At 33.9% G+C, this 19,158-nt stretch overlaps 1 protein-coding gene across 48 annotated transcripts in view; it reads right to left on the bottom strand.

Annotated features, from left to right (window-relative positions):
• Positions 1–19,158, bottom strand: part of LOC144293759 (uncharacterized) — a 472,204-nt gene that overhangs the window by 125,569 nt on the left and 327,477 nt on the right. The window lies entirely within an intron of this gene.

The raw sequence follows: 19,158 nt of genomic DNA, 5'->3' as shown, positions 1-19,158 counted from the left end.
TGCTTTATAAAAGAAGATATCTAAAAGCCCAGTATATATGAAAATATGCTTAAGTGCTCAACCTCATTAGTAATCAGAAAATTCCAACTTAAAATATAACCCTAGTTTACTGTGAAATACTAGGACATGTACAACAGAATACCTAGAGTGAAAAGACTAATAATTAAGCTATTGGCCTGGCTGTAAAGCAAGTAACTGGAACTTTCATACACTGCTCATGACAGTAAAATATAGTATAATCACTTTGGAAATTAGCATAGTGATATCACCCAAAATTGAATACACACATATCCAATGAATGTGCTATTTCACCTGTAGGTATATATCCAATGAAAAAAAGATGCACATATGCTCAAGACAGAGGTAATTAATTAATCAAAAAAGCATTATGTAGAATATTCTCAAGCTGAAAACAACCAAAATATTCATAAACTACAGAATTGATAAAAAATTGTGATTTGTGTTCTATCAATGGAATACTATACAGTGATGAAAATGAATTACCTACAGTTCACACAATAAAATGCATTAATTTCAGAGTATATATTAAGCAAAACAAGCTACACACAGCCTTATCATTCAATTTGTACAAAGTTCAGAATAGTCAAAAAAACAGTGTCAAAAGCAAGAAGAGTAGTTACTTTTGGAATGGAGGGAGGCAGGAGAGATTCATAAGCTTCCTGAATACAAGCAATATTGTTTTCATCTGTCATGTCTCATGTTTTCACTTTGCAATATTTTATTGAACTCTACATTTGGTTTTTATACCTTCTTAAAAAGTATTCTATATTATTATAAATATTTTTAAAAAGTAGACTCTGGGAGTGAAATTTGGAGAGGCCATAATTAATTTACTTCACATATATTTTCTTTTGATATATGTGTGGTAGGTAGAATAATGGTACCAAAAGATCCACATTCTGATTCCCAAAAGTTGTGAATATGTTGCTTTAAATGCAAAAATAGGATTTACAGATGCGACTTAATTAAGGATTTTGAGATAGGAAGATTACTTATGTAGATTCAATGTGATCACAAAGGTCCTTGTAAGAGAGAGGCAGGAGGATGGGAGTCCACGAAATTTCTGTGATGACAAAGCAGATGTGATAGTTGGGAAGAGATGTGGGGTAGGGAAGATGAGGGAGAAGGAGAAAAGTAGGAAGGACTGGAGGGAAGGAGGGACAAAGAGAGAAATTTGAAATGCTCTGCTGTTAGCTTTGTGGACAGAGGACTGGGATGAGCCAAAAAACGTAGGCAGCCTCTAGAAACTGAAAAAGGCAAGGAAATGGATTTTTACCTTGAACTCCAAAAGAAACACAGCTCTGCTGACCCATTTTGTACTTCTGACTTCTAGATCTGTTAAGCTAAATCTCTGTTGTTTTAAACTATGAAGCTTGTGGTAATTTGTTAAAGCAACAATAGTAAGTGGTAATTTGTTAGAGCAACAATAGCAAATTAAAACAATATGCAACATGGTGGTGATTTATGAAGGGGTTCAAAACCTACCACTCCGAAATATGGTACCACATTATATTGGCTATTTTTTAATAAATTAATTTTTTATTGGTGTTCATATATTGGCTATTTTGAATTAAAGGCATCTGAAAAACAGCAGATGCAAGATTCAAACACTCGGACCTTTCTTTTCTTTTTTTTCCCCCTGAAAGTGGGAGACAAAACTCTCCTAAAAGAAAGGTTCTTATCACCAGGGACAAGAGTCAAGAAAACTGTACAAATAAACCTTGTTAAACTAAATTCATATCTTCCTAATAACTTTTTTTGCGATTACCCTACCCCAAACCCCTTGTCACAGTTTGATAATTTAATACTCTTTGTCCAACTTAGTATGTTGAGATTTTAACTCTAACTGATCCTTTGGGTTTTCATTTTTTTGGCTCCCATGTACCTGCAAAAAAAAATTTTTTTTAAACATGTATGCCTTTCTCTTGTTAACCTGTCCTATATAGTGAATTGAGACATAGTCTGAGATAGTCGCCAGAAAAAAAAACGGCAGAAACATGAGGTGTAAAAATCTGAGGTACTTCTTCTAGATGAGAATCCCATTCTCAGCACTGGATCCCATTCTCAGCACCTGGATCCCATTCTCAGCACTCTTGCTATATCATCATGACTGGAATAAATGTAGAACAGGGTGAGATGCTAGAGTGCTTTGAATCATAGTAAGAGATGGCAAAGTGCTGGCTTTGATTAAAACAGTTTCAAAAAACAGTTTCCATTTTAAAAGGTAACAGTTTAAGTAAATGTCTAAGGGACTTCCTCCAATGCAAAATACAATTAATTAACTGTGTGTCTCTTCCTTTTTTCCTTTGAAAGATGGCAAACTGGTCAACCTGTTGCTGTACCATCTTTAAGATAACTATTCTTTACTCCTGAAAAGTGAATTTAATCCTACTCTTTAACCTTCTCATAACATTTCTTAAGGTCATGGATAAATAGGAAATAGCTTATTATTTTAATATTTCAGAATATTGAAAACCTAGTAGTTAGGCTTTATTTTCCACAGTTATAAACACAAAGGTTATCTATTTAACATTCCCTAAAATAAAAATTTTATAAAAAATTACTATAACTGCATTTTCCTATTAATAATAAGGCCAATCCTCATTAAGTTACTTAATCAATCTACTGATCATATAACACTTAGAAAACCATCAAATTTTGAGAATATAAAAAATTATTCTGAAGGTCTGTTGATTTCATCTGACTTTAGTATATTATAAATTGTTTATTTAATAATATACTCATTCCCAGCAAAACTTTTTAATAGAAGTTTATAAAGAAAATTACCCAGCTGTGAAATTGGAAGCAATAGTGTTGCAGCTCAACTGAATTTTATTTTTTACTATTTTGCCAACAGTAATCTGCACTTGCTTTTATAGTGCCTCCAACTAAAAAAGGATTATCTAGTCAGAATATATCAGTACATAATAAATGTGCTTCATTTCTTCCAAGTTCTTTTAGCTGACAGCCAAAATGAATGTTTGTCTCAGTGCTGGCACCAGGGGTACTTCTGCAGAGACTATTTCATGGTCCATTGAACCCTAAAGGACATTGTTTTTAAAGGCATATTATCAGAAATAGAGAAGCAAGCCAACAGAGAGGCTATTACAGGTACTACTGAAACTGGAGTATGTACTTGTAGCTTAGTTGGTATTTTGAAGACACAACTATCCCAAAGATATCAGCTCTAAATTGTTCATTTCTCAAGACCTTTATAATTTTATATCCTCAATAAATAAAATATCTATTTGCATGAATTTGGAAAGTTTGGCAAGGTAAGCATGCAAGTTGCAATGTTTTAAATTGTAAAACAGATAAAAGACCTTTACTTCTTATCATTCAAAAGTTCCATAAGATATCCCTGCTTCCTTGAATCTTTACCTGGCCTTCCAATCACTACTAGAAAGAATTACAGACTTGCTAACCTTGTATTTCTCCTTTGTGCTGTTGCTGTAATATGTTTAAGACATTTATTGATGTCCTTATCACCAAGCATTGTATTGTTTGTTTATATGTGCCTTCCCTACAAGATTGAATTACTTTAGGGCACAGTCCAAGGGTTTTCATCCTTACATCTAATGTCAAGCACAATGACTGACAATACTGAAGGAGTTTAATTTTTTGAATATAGAACAGCTATCAAAAAAATGATACTAGCTACATCAAAAAGTTGTAGAAGGTCACACAACCTTTATGCCTTATGTTTGGTGATTGGCATAATTTCCTAATGTATTTTTATTTAAGCCCTGTTCTCATAACTTATTGAATATTTACACACACAAACACACACTTCTTGTATTATTACAACAAAAATAGGTCAATTCAGCCAAATCCAAACCACTTGGTAAGCAGAGACCAACATATTCATTTATAAACAATAAATACATACAGTTTGCTTTTATTTTATCTGAAGTTTTTTCTTAAAGAATCTATCTAATTTGGTAATTTATAAAATTATTGAATTGAATTTTTAATTAAAAAACACTATGAAGATTATCAAATTATTTTGCCTTGGAGATTAAATAAACCAATAAGATTGAAATCCCCTTATACAAACTGAGGTGCCCAGGTATGATGCTTCAACATAATTAGTGGTCAACTATATTAGTAGAAATAGTTATTTCTAACTGCCACAACAAAGAACCTTTAAAATTCAGAGCCTTCTGACAATAATGGGTTGTTTCTGACTTAAACAAACAAAATGCATCCACAAAACACCTAGATAGGGATTTTTATATCAATTTTATCTATATCACCAAAACTTGGAATCAAGGTATCCTTCAATAGGTGAATGGATAAACAAATCATGGTAAATCCAGATGATAGGATATTACTCCCTGCTAAAAATAAATGAGCTGTCAAACATGAGAAGATACAGAGATTCTAGTTCTACCTTTAGAGTGAGAGAAAGAGGGAGGCAGAGAAACCAGGAAACAAACTTTTAACCATGAAGATCAAACTGATAGCCTACCAGACAGGAGGTGGGTGGGGGGACAGGTGAAATAGGTACTAGGGATTAAAGAGTACACCTATCATGATGAAAAATAAGTGAATGAATGAATGAATGAATGAATGAATGAAATAAAAGATATGGAGTAACCTTAAATACATATTACTCATATTACTAAGTGAAAGAAGCCAACCTTTCTTCTAGAAAGAAGCCAAAATGTAGAATTACAACTATTTGACGTTCCAGAAAAGGCAAAACTATTGAGACTAGTCTCAATAGTTTTAGAATAGTAAAAGAATCAGTAATTGCCAGGGGTTATAGGAGACATTCAGATAAATAGGCAGAGCACAGAGGATTTTTAGAGCAGTGAAACTATTCTGTATGATACTACAATGGTGGATACTCATTACTGCGCAGTTGTCAAAACCCGTGGACTGTATACCACCAAGAATGAACTTAATGTAAACTATTGACTTTGGATGATAATGATGTGTCAGTGTAAACTCATCAATTGTAACAAATGTGCTATTCTGGTGGGGTTGCTGGTTGTAGGGGAGGTTGTGCATATGCAGGGGACAGGAGATATATGGGAACTCTCTGTACTTTCTTCAATTTTTGTTGAACCTAAAACTGCTTTTTAAAAAGTCCGTTTATAAGGAGGGGAAAAAAACAAATGTGGCTTAGAAATTTCTGCTCTGAGGCATCTGGGTGTCTCAGCATCTGCCTTCAGCTCAGGTCATGATATCAGGGTCCTGGGATTGAGCCCTGCATTAAGTTCCCTGCTCAGCAGGGAGCTGGCTTCGCCCTCTGCCTCTCAACCCTGCTCATGTTCTCTCTCCTTCTCTTTCTCTCTCTGTCTCAAATAAATAAATAAAATCTTTTAAAAAAATCTCTTATTCATTTTGGAGCAAGTCATATGGAACAACCCACAGCTCCTATACAGTGAGCAACTTCAACCCTGTATATGTTCCACATTCCCTCACTCCTCACACTTTTGCACACACTTCTCTCATTGCTGGGGATGCACTCTTTCCTGTATTGCTTTTCAATGAAGTATTTGCAAGTTGTTTTGCAAGACAGAGGCCAGGCAGAAATAGAATCTTCTTAGACCCCCATCTTTTCTGGAACAAACAGAATTTAAGCTCTGATAGCATCAGTGAAATATAACCTGTAAATTAACATTTTGTTTTTGGGAATTTTGGGGGTCTCTGTCTGCCTGCCTGCTCCTTGTTCAGAAGTGGTATCTGCCCAAGATTTTTCACATGCCACAATGAATCACCCCAATCAAGGGTAGAAAACAAACAACCCAACACAATTGCAAAGGAAATCCACAGCAGCTACAAATACTGTCATCTTAGAGTTGTAAATAAAATCAGACCATCTGAACACCAGATATATGAAGAAAGCAAACAGCATGAAAATGATGGACAAATCTGAATCAGCAAAGTAAGTGCAATTGAAGGAGTTTACTGATGAAAGCAAATTAAGTTTTAATGTATATATTCATAGCAACAGATAGAAGGTATAAGAAAAACATAAAGAGATGTGGAGATACAGCCACTGAATGGTGGACATTAAATAGCATAGAATTACATTCTGGAGTTAATAACATTAATTTAGAGTAAAAGATTTTTACATAACCTGAATATTTTAAGTGCATTTATGTTTTCCAATTTTAAGAATCAACCTATCAATAAAACATAGAAGACTCTCATATGCACAGAATAGTTTATAACTGTTATAAACCTGAACTGTGCAAATAAAATTATAACAAATAGAAATTGAAAGATAGAGATTGGCAAAAAAAGTTGGGAAAAAAAAGAGAAATAACAAGTCTTAAAGTCATTAGCTTGGAATAAGTAAATTTTGTGTCTGATTAACTAATAATCAACGTTGTCTTAATTATATGATATAGAGTAATATTTGATTATAATATAGATTCAATATGTGAATATAAATATATCCTATAAATATACACATTATATAGAAATATAAAATAAACACAGGTAGTATATAAATAATATAAATCAATAAGTATCTACAACATATTTTAAGGTTTTTAAAAAACACTATTTATTTAATCATGAGAGAGAGAGAGGGGGGCAGAGAGAGAAGCAGGCCCCATTCAGGGAGCCCGATGTGGTACTCGATCCTGGGAGTCCAGTATCATGTCCTGAGCTAAAGGCAGATACTCAATCGCTGAGCCACCCAGGCATCCCTACAACATATTAAGTTAAAGAAATTGGAAAAAAAAAAAAAAAGAAAGAAAGAAAGAAAGAAAGAAAGAAAGAAAGAAAGAAAGAAAGAAAAAGAAAGAAAGAAAGAAAGAAAGAAAGAAAGAAAGAAAGAAAAGAAAAGAAAAAGAAATTGGTAGAAAACTTACAGAACTGTCAGTGCTGAAATTAAGAAGAAACTAGGGGAAAAGGAAAAAGAAAAAAGGAAAACAAAACTCAATTATAGTAAGGAGCCAAGAGATCTTGTTCAAAACTAGTATACCCATTCACAAAATATAAGTTTATAAATACAAATTTATAATATATTCATTTGAAGAACTAACCCAAGAAGAAACACAGGCAATGTTGTCCTCAGGAGAGTGGGCTTTGGAAGGGATATTGTGAAGAAAATAAAACCTTACTTGTACATTTTGTATCTTCCATCCTGTTGCAGTTCTTCCTAAGTGGTATGTACAGACTAACTCACCACTGGTATACTGTTAATAACTAAAAATAATAATACTAGTAAAAGCACATTAACTCTTCCAATCTTCAACATTTAGTCTTGTGTAAAAAATCTGGTCCTTTATGAAACTGGTGCTAATTTAAGTGGTCAAAGAGTTTCAAAACTTGTATTAAAAATGAAAGAAATCTAATACAAGCTCACATTTTATTTTACTTCCATCGGTATAGAAGGGGGAAGTGCTGAAGAACTCATATTAACCTAATAAAAATCAAAATACAAGGGTTTATATTTTCAAAAAACAGTGATCTCCATTTAAGTTCAATTTTCAATCACAATTATCTATCATATGAGAAGTTAAAGATAATTTTCACAGGGACTGAAGTAATCCCTTAATGCACATGTTCTATAAATTGCCTTCATCAGAAATGACATTTTCAAAAGCAGTTATTAAGTGGAAGAGTATTTGCTTCAAATCGGCTGCTTGGAAAGAATAAACCATTTTCTAATTTTTATTTCACTGACCAGCACTGAGAAGTGTCATAAGTTATCATTGTAAAGAGAAACCTGGACTTACAAGTTTTGAAACTTACAATGTGTAAGAAAAGACAGAATGAAAATTTTGACAAATGGATAAGAAGTTTGTAGTGATTTGCATCTAAATGTGAATAAATGATTTGCCATGGGCAGAAACTCTGTAAATTATATGAATGCTGTAAACTGTCTAATTCTTGTAAGCACCATTCAGGTGGAAAAACTGAAAAACTTCTTCCTTTATTAAGTAAAAAAGTTTCAGGTCTTGTATTTGAGAAAATAAATAAGAACATTCTTCTAAAAGCAGTATGTTTTAACAGTCCAATTAATATGCTCTAATTTATAATCACAATTAAAAACTGGCATTAAAAGAATGCTTTTTAAAAGTATGAGTTCTCTATAGAACTAAGAAAGCCAAAGGGGCTTTTGTTGTTTCTTGCATAATTTGAGGAAATGGAGCAGGAAATATTTGGCAATTATGTCCTTTTAAAAACCCTACTCTGCAATTTTTAAACATTATTTTACAATATGCTCTGTGAAGTGTTAATAAATCTCCAAGCTTTTTAAAAAGACTTTTAGGCATACTGAGATTCCTTAGTATGCTACTTCCAGAAAGTACTTCATACAATACAATTTCTATTATTCATCCTTATTTCCACAGATTTCCAATGTAAAATTTCAAATGTGCATTTATTGAAAAATAATAAAATAATAGCCACTAGCAAGCTTATAATGTACATTGTGAATGATGATGATGACAGACAGGTTAGTCAGGCATGAAGAGAAAAACCAATGAAGTGAGAAAAGAAAAAAGCCAGGAAATCAAAGGGAGAAAAAAAAAATAAACAACAGCAATAATACTATAGCAAGCACACCTTTATTTCCTGCTTTTTATCCTCTCCAATGTATTTTTGTAAATACACTCCACATATAGTAGCTGTCTATACATGCATGGAGCCAGGCTCCTGAAAAGGCACTCTGCTCCTTTTATTTAAGTTCACTGTAAGAGTGGAGTCAGGGCAATCATTCCAATATTTGCAGTATGGTTAGTGTGACCGTTCCTCTGGGTTTGCCAGGAATGGTCACAATCTATACCTTTTGGTCCTGTGTAATTAATAGTTCCCCTTTCCACTATAAAAGTAATTCTGATTTAGGTGATATGTGATCACCCTATATACTGAAGATTTAACTAAAAAAACTTAATACTCAGTCACATCAGAGAGAATCATAACCATAACTTTTTGGTTTTTAAGGTAGAAAAGAGATTTTTAAAAACTGGTTTAAGAAATAAAATTGAGGGATCCCTGGGTGGCGCAGCGGTTTGGCGCCTGCCTTTGGCCCGGGGCGCGATCCCGGAGATCCGGGATCGAGTCCCACATCGGGCTCCCGGTGCATGGAGCCTGCTTCTCCCTCTGCCTGTGTCTCTGCCTCTCTCTCTCTCTCTGTGACTATCATAAATAAAATAAAAATGAAAAAAATAAAATAATTAAAAAGAAATAAAATTGACAAAACTGAACAATTTAGAGGTATTTGGCTTTGTGCCTGCAGTCAGGATCCTTCAAACGTCATCATGTCTGTGTGTGTGTGTGTGTGTGTGTGCACACACGTGTTGCAACTCTGCTTTCTTGAGTTGTTGGTTTCATTCTCAAACAGGTTCCGTGTACTGAGGTGGCAAAATGTCCGTCCAGAACTACACAATCATATCTTTATACTTCCAAGTTCAGCATAGAAGAAAGGTCATTTCTCTTCTCTTCTTTGCCTTAAATTGGCCCTCACATCTATCCTCCAGTGAATCCTTGTAGCTAGGGATAATAGTGTGATTGGCATACGCCTCGATGTAGGGCATGGACAAACATGGACAGAGAGTGAGGAAGAGCAATTGCTATCTGAACATAAGGAAAATAAAGATGGGTCACCAGAGTGGGAAAGGGCTATCAGGCCTTCAAGCAACAAATGTTCATTTAAGTGGGTACAAATCCACCTGGCTGAAACTTCAAAGGTCATTTAGAATCCAAGGCAAAGTTAGGGATCATTTATTCTAGATTAACAGTTTACTGAATTTTTTGCAATTCCTCCACCATTAATATGACCCAGTTACCCTCTTGCTCTCCTTTTTCACAATTTTCTTTCTAAACCTCCTGCTACCAAGTAATATAATCAGTTACTCCATAATTCCCAGAATATTATTCCACTCAGCTCACTAAGTACTATGATAAGGTGTCACTCAATGAGAACAAAACCATTTAGTCAGGAAACTACCTCTAGCAACAATTTTGAACAGGGGCAGTAAGTGGAGTCATGTCCTTTAGAAGAAGAAATAGGTAGACAGAGAAGTATTTCAATTTAGATACATAAATATATAGGTTAGATATAAATATAGATATCGATCTATTGGTTACCATTCTTTTTTTTTCCATTCTTTATATATTAACATAGTATTTCAAAATGTCTGGAAAATTACATACCAAGATAAAAACTCTTATAGAGAACTCTAGACTTGAAGATAGTAGTCATTCACTAATTGCAAAATTAAAAATTAATCTTCTATCCTTGTGCTAAATTAATTATGAATGATGATGATTGGAAATACAGTACAGGTCAGGAAAACAGGAAAGACAAATTATTTCCAAAGGAATTCAAATTGGTTAATTGTATTTACTGGCAAATTCAACTTTAGAATAGAAGCTGGAAATTAGTAGAAAAGCAATGAAAGATTCCCTAAACTTTACCCAACTTAAAATAAGGAATATAGATAAGACTATCAGGCCACTTCAGAATCATTGATCCATTATTCTATGGTATTTCTTTATTAATATATATTTCTATTTGTTACTACAAATGCAATAATGTAAGCTACTGCCTATTATAAAATATATACAAACACATTTGCATTCACCATCCATATTTTTCATTTTTTTTACTATAAATGTCAATTATCTTTATCCCTTCATTTTCCACCTTGTACATTTAAACTTCTCATACTTTTTTTTTTTTAAATCTTACTCCATTTGTAACCTTCCTATTTGTGATAGGCAGAAAATCAGTATCACGAATAGTCTATGATTAGCTGACTGGGGAAAAGAAAGCATGAACCATGAACCCTGCTTGCAGATGGTTGTGTGTGCTGGCAGGCACCACCTGAAAGTAGAAAGCTCTAGCACTACAAACCATTTCGGGTGTTGCACTGAAGGGCAGAACTGAGCAACACACTCAGTTGTTTATTTTTCCTGAAAGGAGAAATGAACAGAGGTACAAGTCTATTCAGGTTCACAAGATATGCCCAATGGTTTCGGTAAACAGTTCATGGATTTAGAAGAAAAACGATCGGAAAATTGGTGAAAAGGAGGTCTGAGGATGAGGTATGTGGATATATCTCTTAATGGCAAAAAAATATAAGGATATTTGTCTCCCATGTGAAGGCTGACCAATTACTTCAGCACAGAAGGATTTTAATAATCAAATGACTAAGATGACCCATCTATGGATGCCAGTCAGCCACTTTTCCAGCCACTCTTGTCATTGTTCAATGGACTAATGACCAAAGCAACCATTATGAAATGGATGGAGGTTATGCATGGGCTCACCAGTATGAACTTCCATTCATCAAGACTGACTGGGCTATAGCCACTGTTAAATACCTAATCTGCCAGCAGCAGAGTCCCCAATATGGCACCATTTCCTGCAGTGGTCATCCAGGTATCTGGTGGCAGGCTGATCATACTTGTCAGCTTCTATCATGGGAGCAGTAGGATTTATTTTATTTCTGAAATAGATACTTACTTACTATATATGTATTTGTCTTACCTCCATGCAAACTTTATGTGCAAACTACCATGGGCTTACAGAATGCCTAGTCCACCACTGTGGTATCCCACAGCATTGCTTCTTGTCAAAGACATTGTTTAATAAAAAATAGACTATAACAATAGGCTCACAGAATTCACTGGTCTTACTATTTTCAGGATCCATCATCCTGAAGAAACTGGCTTGACAGAATGATAAGATGATATTTAAAGACTCAATCACAGTGCAAGCTCAGTGGCAAATGTTGCAGGGCTAGAATAACATTCTCCAAGATGCCTTGTATATTCTAAATTAGAAGTCATTAAATGATGTTGCTTTTCCCATGACCAGAATTCATCACCAGGAATTAAGAGATAGAAATGGGAGTGGATCCAGTCATTATTGTCCAATAATGTTCCACTCACCAGTAGTGATTCACTAGCAAAAAAAAAATTTGCTTCTTTTCTTGGTCACCTTAGGTTCTGTTGTCTAGAGGAGTTCCAAATGAATGAATGCTTCCACCAGGAGATATAATGGTTTCACAGAGTTGGAAGCTAAAGCTACCACCAGGTCAATTTGAACCCCTTAATGCTTTTTAACTCAGAGGCAAAGAAGAGGATTGATTTATTGCCTGAGGTGATTGATTCTGATTACCTAGGGGAAATTGGACTGCTACTTCACAATGGAAGTGAGAATATGTCTGAAATATGGGAGATCCCTTAGGACATCACTTTGTACTATTGTCCTGTGATTAGAGTCAATGGAAAACTATAACAATCCAATTTGTGCAGGACTTCTAATGTCCCATATCTTTCAGGAATAAACGTTTGGTCAAACTACCAGACAAAGAACCACAACCCACTGAGGTTCTTGCTGAAGGACAAAGAGAATATGCAATAGATAGTGAAAGAAGGTAGATATATATACCAGCTACAAACACATGATCAGATGCAGAAATAAGAACTGTAGTAGTTATATTTTCCATATGTTATGTATAAATATAAATATATAAAAATATATGTGATTATCCTAAATAATGTGTGTGGCCTGATTCAATCGACTGAAATATTTTAAGAGTAGAACTGAGTCCCAGCTGAAGAAGAAAACATTTCACCTATAACCAGCAGCTTCATCCCATGCCTAAAATTCTAGCCTGCCCTTTCTGACAGCCTACCACACAAACCAATTCTTTGAAAAATACCTTGTAATTTATATCCCCTACTGGTTCTACTTCTCCATGTGAGTTTGAACTGATACACCATTTTTTCCTAAATGTAGAAAAATACACTAAAATCCCACCACTTCATATCATAAGCTGAACTAAAGCTCTCTGCCAGTTCTCATTCTGAATACTCATATCAGACAGAGCCTGCATCGTGCGTGTACTTTGTATATTTTCTTTGAGAAAAATGAATGTTATTACTGAGTATAAACTAGAGATGTGCAGAAACAGCATCCCTAAAAAGGGAAAACTAAGAAATAAAAGCACATCTGGACAAAATATTTCAATGGTTAATGTGTTTTACAGGAAACTATGAGGAGTTTTTTTTCTTCATTAAAAAAATTATCAGGAAAATACTGATAAGCAGGAATTCATTAAAATGATAAATTTCTGGTCTGTGAAGGACTAACAAGAGAATGAGAAGAAAAATAACAGACTAAGAAAAAACATTTACAAAAAAAAACATATCTGATAAAGCATTGTTATCCAAAATACACAAGGAACATTTACAATTCAACAATAAGAAAATGAACAGTCTGATTTCAAAATGGGCAAAAGACCTGAACAGACACCTCACAAAAGAAGATATAAGATGGCACATAAGTATATAAAAGGATGTTCAAATATTTATGTCATTAGGGTGTTGCAAATTAAAAAAAATAATATACTGATATACACCTGTTAAAACCATCAAAGTGCAAAACACTGACAACAACAAATGCTGTCAAGGATGTGGAACAACAGAAACTCTCATTCATTATTAGCAAGAATTCAAAATGGTACAGCAATTTTAGAAGAGAGTTGGACAGTTTTTTACAAAACTAAACGTATATTTGCTATATGCTCCAGCAATCATAACCCTTGGTAGTTACCCAAAATCATTGAAAACTTGTGTCTACATAAAAACCTATACATGCATGTGTATAGCAGCTTCATTCATAATTGCCACAAATGAGAAGTAACCAATTGTCCTTGAGTAGATGAATGGAAAATAAACTGTCGTACCTCCAGAAAATGCAGTATTATTCCATACTAAAAGGAAACAGGCTATCCAGACATAAGAGACATGGAGTAATTTTAAATACATATTGCTAAGTGAAAGAAGCCAAATTGAAGGGTTATATACTATATAATTCCAACTATACAACATTCTGGAAAAGGCAAAACTTTGGAGACAAATGATCAGTAGTGGGGCATCTGGGTGGCTCAGTTGGTTAACAATCTGCCTTCGGCTCAGGTCATGATCCCAGGGTCCTGGGATCAAGCCCCACATTGGGCCCCTTGCTCAGTATAGAGTCTACTTCTTACTCTTCCTCTCCTTCTGTCCCTCTCCCCCTGGCTCATGTTCTGTGTCTCAAATAAATAAATAAAATATTTTTTTTTAAAAAAAGGATCAGTGGTTACCAGAGTTTAGGAAAGAGAAGAATAAATAGATGTAGCATAGAGGATTCTTGAGGCATTCTGAAACTATTCTGTATGACACTGTAATGGTGGACATATGTCATTATATGCTTGTCAAAACTAATAGAATGTACTAGTAGAATGTGAACTATGGACTTTAGGTGATAATCATGTGTCAGTGTAAGTTCATGACTGTTACAAATGTACCACTCTGGTGGGGGATGTTTATAGTGTGGAAGATATGCATATATTGAGGCAGAATGATATGAGAAATCTCTCTTCCCTCTGTTTAATCTTCCTTTGAACCTAAAACCACTATAAAATGCAAGCCTATTTTTTAAAATATTTATTTACCTTGAGAGAGAGAAAACACACTATGAGAGGGGCAGATGGAGAAAGAGACAAGATCTCAAGCAGACTCCCCACTGAATCAGCTCCATGTACTACAGGGCTTGAGGCGGGGTTCCATATGGGGCTCCATGTGCAGCTGGATCCCATGACCACAAGATCACTACCTGAGCCAAAACCAAGAGTCGGATGTTTAATCAACTGCACCAATCAGGCACCCCTTTAATAAATCTTTTTAAAAACCTCTTTGAGATTTTGCCACTGTTGCTAAAAGGTGTTCTAAATGTATAAGAAATTAACTATTATCAAGTTATTAAAATTAGGGGTATAGGTGATGCTTTTTTCTAATTATAGATTCTTCTTAATTAAATGATCAGCAAAATGCAAATCCATCTAAATTTGCACCACCTGAGATTTCATTATGAATTAATGAGCTTTGTTATCATAAGACATCGAATTAAACATTTTGACAAACTTGAGACAGAAAAATAATCAAAATTTCCACTAGATAAATCACTTATAACTGCAAAATCACAAACTATGACCAACATAATATAAATGGACTTCATTAAAAATATGTTACAAACTCATATTAAATTACCACAGTGAGATTGCCTAGCTAACATAATAAGATGAAAAAAAACATAATAAGATGATACTTAATTATAACACAATATATTTAGATGTCAAAAAGGATCTGAAAAACAACAAAAAAATTTTTTTTTAATATCCACCTTATTTATCAGGAATTGTATTTCAGTATAAGCAAAAATTTAGTGGACTTTGCAATGCTGTAAGAATGACATTTATAATAAAATGAATCTTTGCTTGGATAGAGAGAGTATATTGAATGTTTTGGTTTAATAACCAAAGTGTCAAAAAACTGATTATTAAAAAAAAGGACCTACCAATAGCAAAGATGTCAGCGATGAACATTAACACAGCTCATAAGAGACAGCTCACTGCAGCTTTACACTAAACATGGGTATAAGAGTCTGTTATTGTCTTTACATCTCTAAAATTTTAATCATTTCCAGAATAAACCATATCATAATTCACTGCATCAAGGACCTCTGACCCACATATATGCCCTATTGCAATCAATTTTCATTCTCAATACTCAGTGACTAAGTCTTGTGAAACTCTGAAATTTACCTATATGCTCTTTTCAATTGTCAGCAGCCTATTCAAGTCCTAAGACCCACAAACCTGCTTGAATTAGTAAGGAAACAATGACATCAGCCTCTAACACTTTTCTGTACTCCTATAAATCATATATGCAATAGTAGCCATGACTTTTATTGTATAATAATGAGTTCCTAACTATGACAGAATAGGAGAGGGAAATTAAAATATTTTTGAAATCAAACTCATTGAACAGAGGTAAATAAGACTATTCCAAAAATGACTATGATAGAAAATTTTTCTTTGGAGCCTCCTAGGGCTATTTTCAAAGGTTTTATATACATCTTTGATATCTCTGGGCTTCACCACAAGTTACTACAACTAACTCTATATGTCCAATCTATCCTTTTCCCTCAGATGATCATCCTTTATAAAAAATATCCCTTCTTTTTTCCAATCTGCTTACTGCCACAGTGAAAGAACAATCAGTTATAAAACATTTTATTTAAATATAACAGTGTAATATATTAGTCTTTTTATTTTAATGGAATAACACTCTATTAATCCAAGGAATGACACCTGGGTGGAATGGGTCAAAGTAATATTTTTGTACATAGGGTCTTCTATCATATGAGACATTAGTTCATGTTTTATAATCCTGACAGGAGAAAGTATTTTTCATCCTATTCCCTAAACCCCAAATAATTTAAACTTCTCTAGTCATAACCTAGGTTAATTGTCTTCAAAGTCTTGTGTGTGAAAGGCATTCCATTGAAACGTAGAGATTTTCTACATTTCATTAGTTTCTTGTCCCAGTGTATCAAGTACTACCTTACAGACTATCTTAAATGTAGGATTGTAAAACAACAATCATTTATTTAGCTCACAAATGGGCAGTTTAAGCAGAGCTTAATAATGGAGAGAGCTTTCCTCTGCTCTACATGGCATTAGCTGGGGATGCTCAAAGGATGCCTGGGGATGAGAATCATCTGAAGGATTGCTTACTCATATGCCTGGCAGTTAATACTAATACTGTCTATCAGCTGGGACTTATATTGCAGCTTCCAGAAAGAGTACCTACATTTGGCCTGCCAGCATAGGGAGTAGGATCAAAAAGGAAGCATCCCTCAGAGAGGGAAAACTAGGAGGAAGCTATATTGCCTTGGAAGTCACTTCCTGAGTACTCTCCTAGTTGAGCAGGTCACAAAGCCTTGCTAGAAGAAGAAGGCATAGACAAGAACTTTTAATGGAGGAATAATAAAGTTCTAGGAGAGTATGTAGGATAGGAAATATTGTTGTGACTATTCTTTAATAATAGAATTGATCCTTTGCACTTATTTTTAACAAAAAACAAAATAGATAATTACTATTACTGGTATTTCATAAGACACTTAATATGATGCCAGGAGTTCAGTCCTTATGTTAAAGATGGACATGTTATTTACTATCAGTCAATTATCAGGCAGTAAGTGTGAAAGTTCTAGAACACAGATGCTAGAGTAGTGCCCTTGCTTTTCACTTTATTTCTAGATAAATATGTTGTTGTGTCCATGACTAAGTAGCTTTACATATATTATTATCTGGTTTTAACTAAATTATACCTTACAAAATTGACCAGTGATGATCTCTAAGCTGACCTTCTTGTTTCCATTCTTGCCTTCTTCCAGTCTACCCTCTACAATTATCTTTATGACATAGACATCTTACCAATCTTTTCAATACACTGAAAAGAAAAACTCCAATGGTTTTGTGCCTTTTAAGGTGAAAGTAATACTCATTAGACCACTCATTAGACTACTACTCACTAAAATTTTCTTTAAAAAAAAAAATTTATTTATTTATGATAGACATAGAGAGAGAGAGAGAAAGAAAGAGAGGCAGAGACACAGGAGGAGGGAGAAACAGGCTCCATGCCGGGAGCCCGACGTGGGACTCGATCCCAGGACTCCAGGATAGCGCCCTGGGCCAAAGGCAGGTGCTAAACCACTGAGCCACCCAGGGATCCCTCATTAAAATTTTCTATCTCAACCTTGGCACCGTATATTTGAGTTTCATTAGTTTTTACTTCACCATATTTTTCATCCATATAAACTTTGTTTAAAATTTATTTAAAATTTCCCTTCTACAATCTTCCGCCCTACCAAGTAATTTTCAACTTTGTGACTCAGCTCATGGCTAACTTTTCCTCATTAAAAAATTTCTTGGAATTGAAAAGAAATGAGTCCACAAATTGAAAGTGCTCAATACATGCTAAAAAAGGCCTTTAATATTAAAGGACCTCCTTTGCCTAAAGAACAAAAAAGGCAAAATTTCTGGATTCTAATGAGAATGAATAAATCTTAAAAGGTCCCAGTTACCAAAAATCACTTCTGTAAAATGGGCTGTGAATCAGAGTGGCTTTTGACTTATTAATGTCACACTGGACATGAGAAGACTGTGGGGGAGAGTCTTAAAATTTCTGAGGGAAAATAATGTTCAGCACAGATTTCTAAAATCAGGCCTGTCTATAATTCACATTTTGAGGCGAATAGACAGATATTTTGATATACCAAAATGTTCAGGAGATTGAAAAATCACAAATTACTCCTAACTGAAGATTCCTTAGAATTGGTGTCCATAAGACCACACTACTTTGTTTTCCTCCAACTTCTAAGTGCTCCTTCTCTTCCTTTAAATAATAATCCTTCTTCATATAAAGCATTAACATATGTTCTCTGTGTTAATTTTTTTATCTTTTTCAGATAACTACCGCTCAAAATATTTATCTGTTAATATACTTAAGCTTACATATGTAAATATGTACTAATACAAATACATGCTCTTATCTAACAAAAAACCTTTAAATTCAAGCTTTTAACATGAAGCTAGTCAGAAAATGAGATGTAAAATATGTGATAAAAAATAGTCAGGTCTTATTTTCTATTTAATTTATCATGTGAAATAATATGCCTAACCCAAATCTTCCTCTTTTAAAATTATATATCAGGAATTAGAAAAAGCAGGAATTGATGAGGTCCAATCCAAACTATCCTTTTGCATTTATTAAATTTATTAAATTTTGGAAAGGTTATCAATCTTCTTTTGGGATCATTTTTCTCATATTTAGTATTTGAATGATGATAGTATCTGCATCATGGGTTGATTGGGAGGCTTAAATGCAATTATGCAATATAAAATGATGAGATACAATTAGATACCCTAAAAACATTTGTTGTCATATTAGCTGGCCCTATTTCTTCAGTCTGAGCATTAAAGAAAAATACAGGATTTACCTTAGGAAATAAATATTCAAAATAGAAGAGGATCCTACCTAGAAATAATGGAAAAGTGAAAATCAAGATTATCTGGGATTTGGGAATATAGATTGAGTGATTTTATTACTGGCCTTGTATACAGAATTTAGGGGGTAAAAAGCAATACCTAAAAAGTAAAATTAAGGAGCTTTGCTCTGTTATATAAGATAAAATTATCTTTTACTTCATTTTCAGAATAACTTCAAGCCTTTTCCCAGGCTTTTGGAGTTGAATTTGTGTGTCCTTTGAATATAGCACAATATTGAATTGCACCTTGAGTCTTCAAGAGAAAGGAAACTGAATCC

Source organism: Canis aureus, chromosome 22 (genome assembly GCF_053574225.1).
Source record: "Canis aureus isolate CA01 chromosome 22, VMU_Caureus_v.1.0, whole genome shotgun sequence".
Classification (NCBI taxonomy): domain Eukaryota; kingdom Metazoa; phylum Chordata; class Mammalia; order Carnivora; family Canidae; genus Canis; species Canis aureus.
The sequence above is the reverse complement of the archived record's forward strand: the minus strand, read 5'-3'. Positions and strand labels throughout refer to the sequence as shown.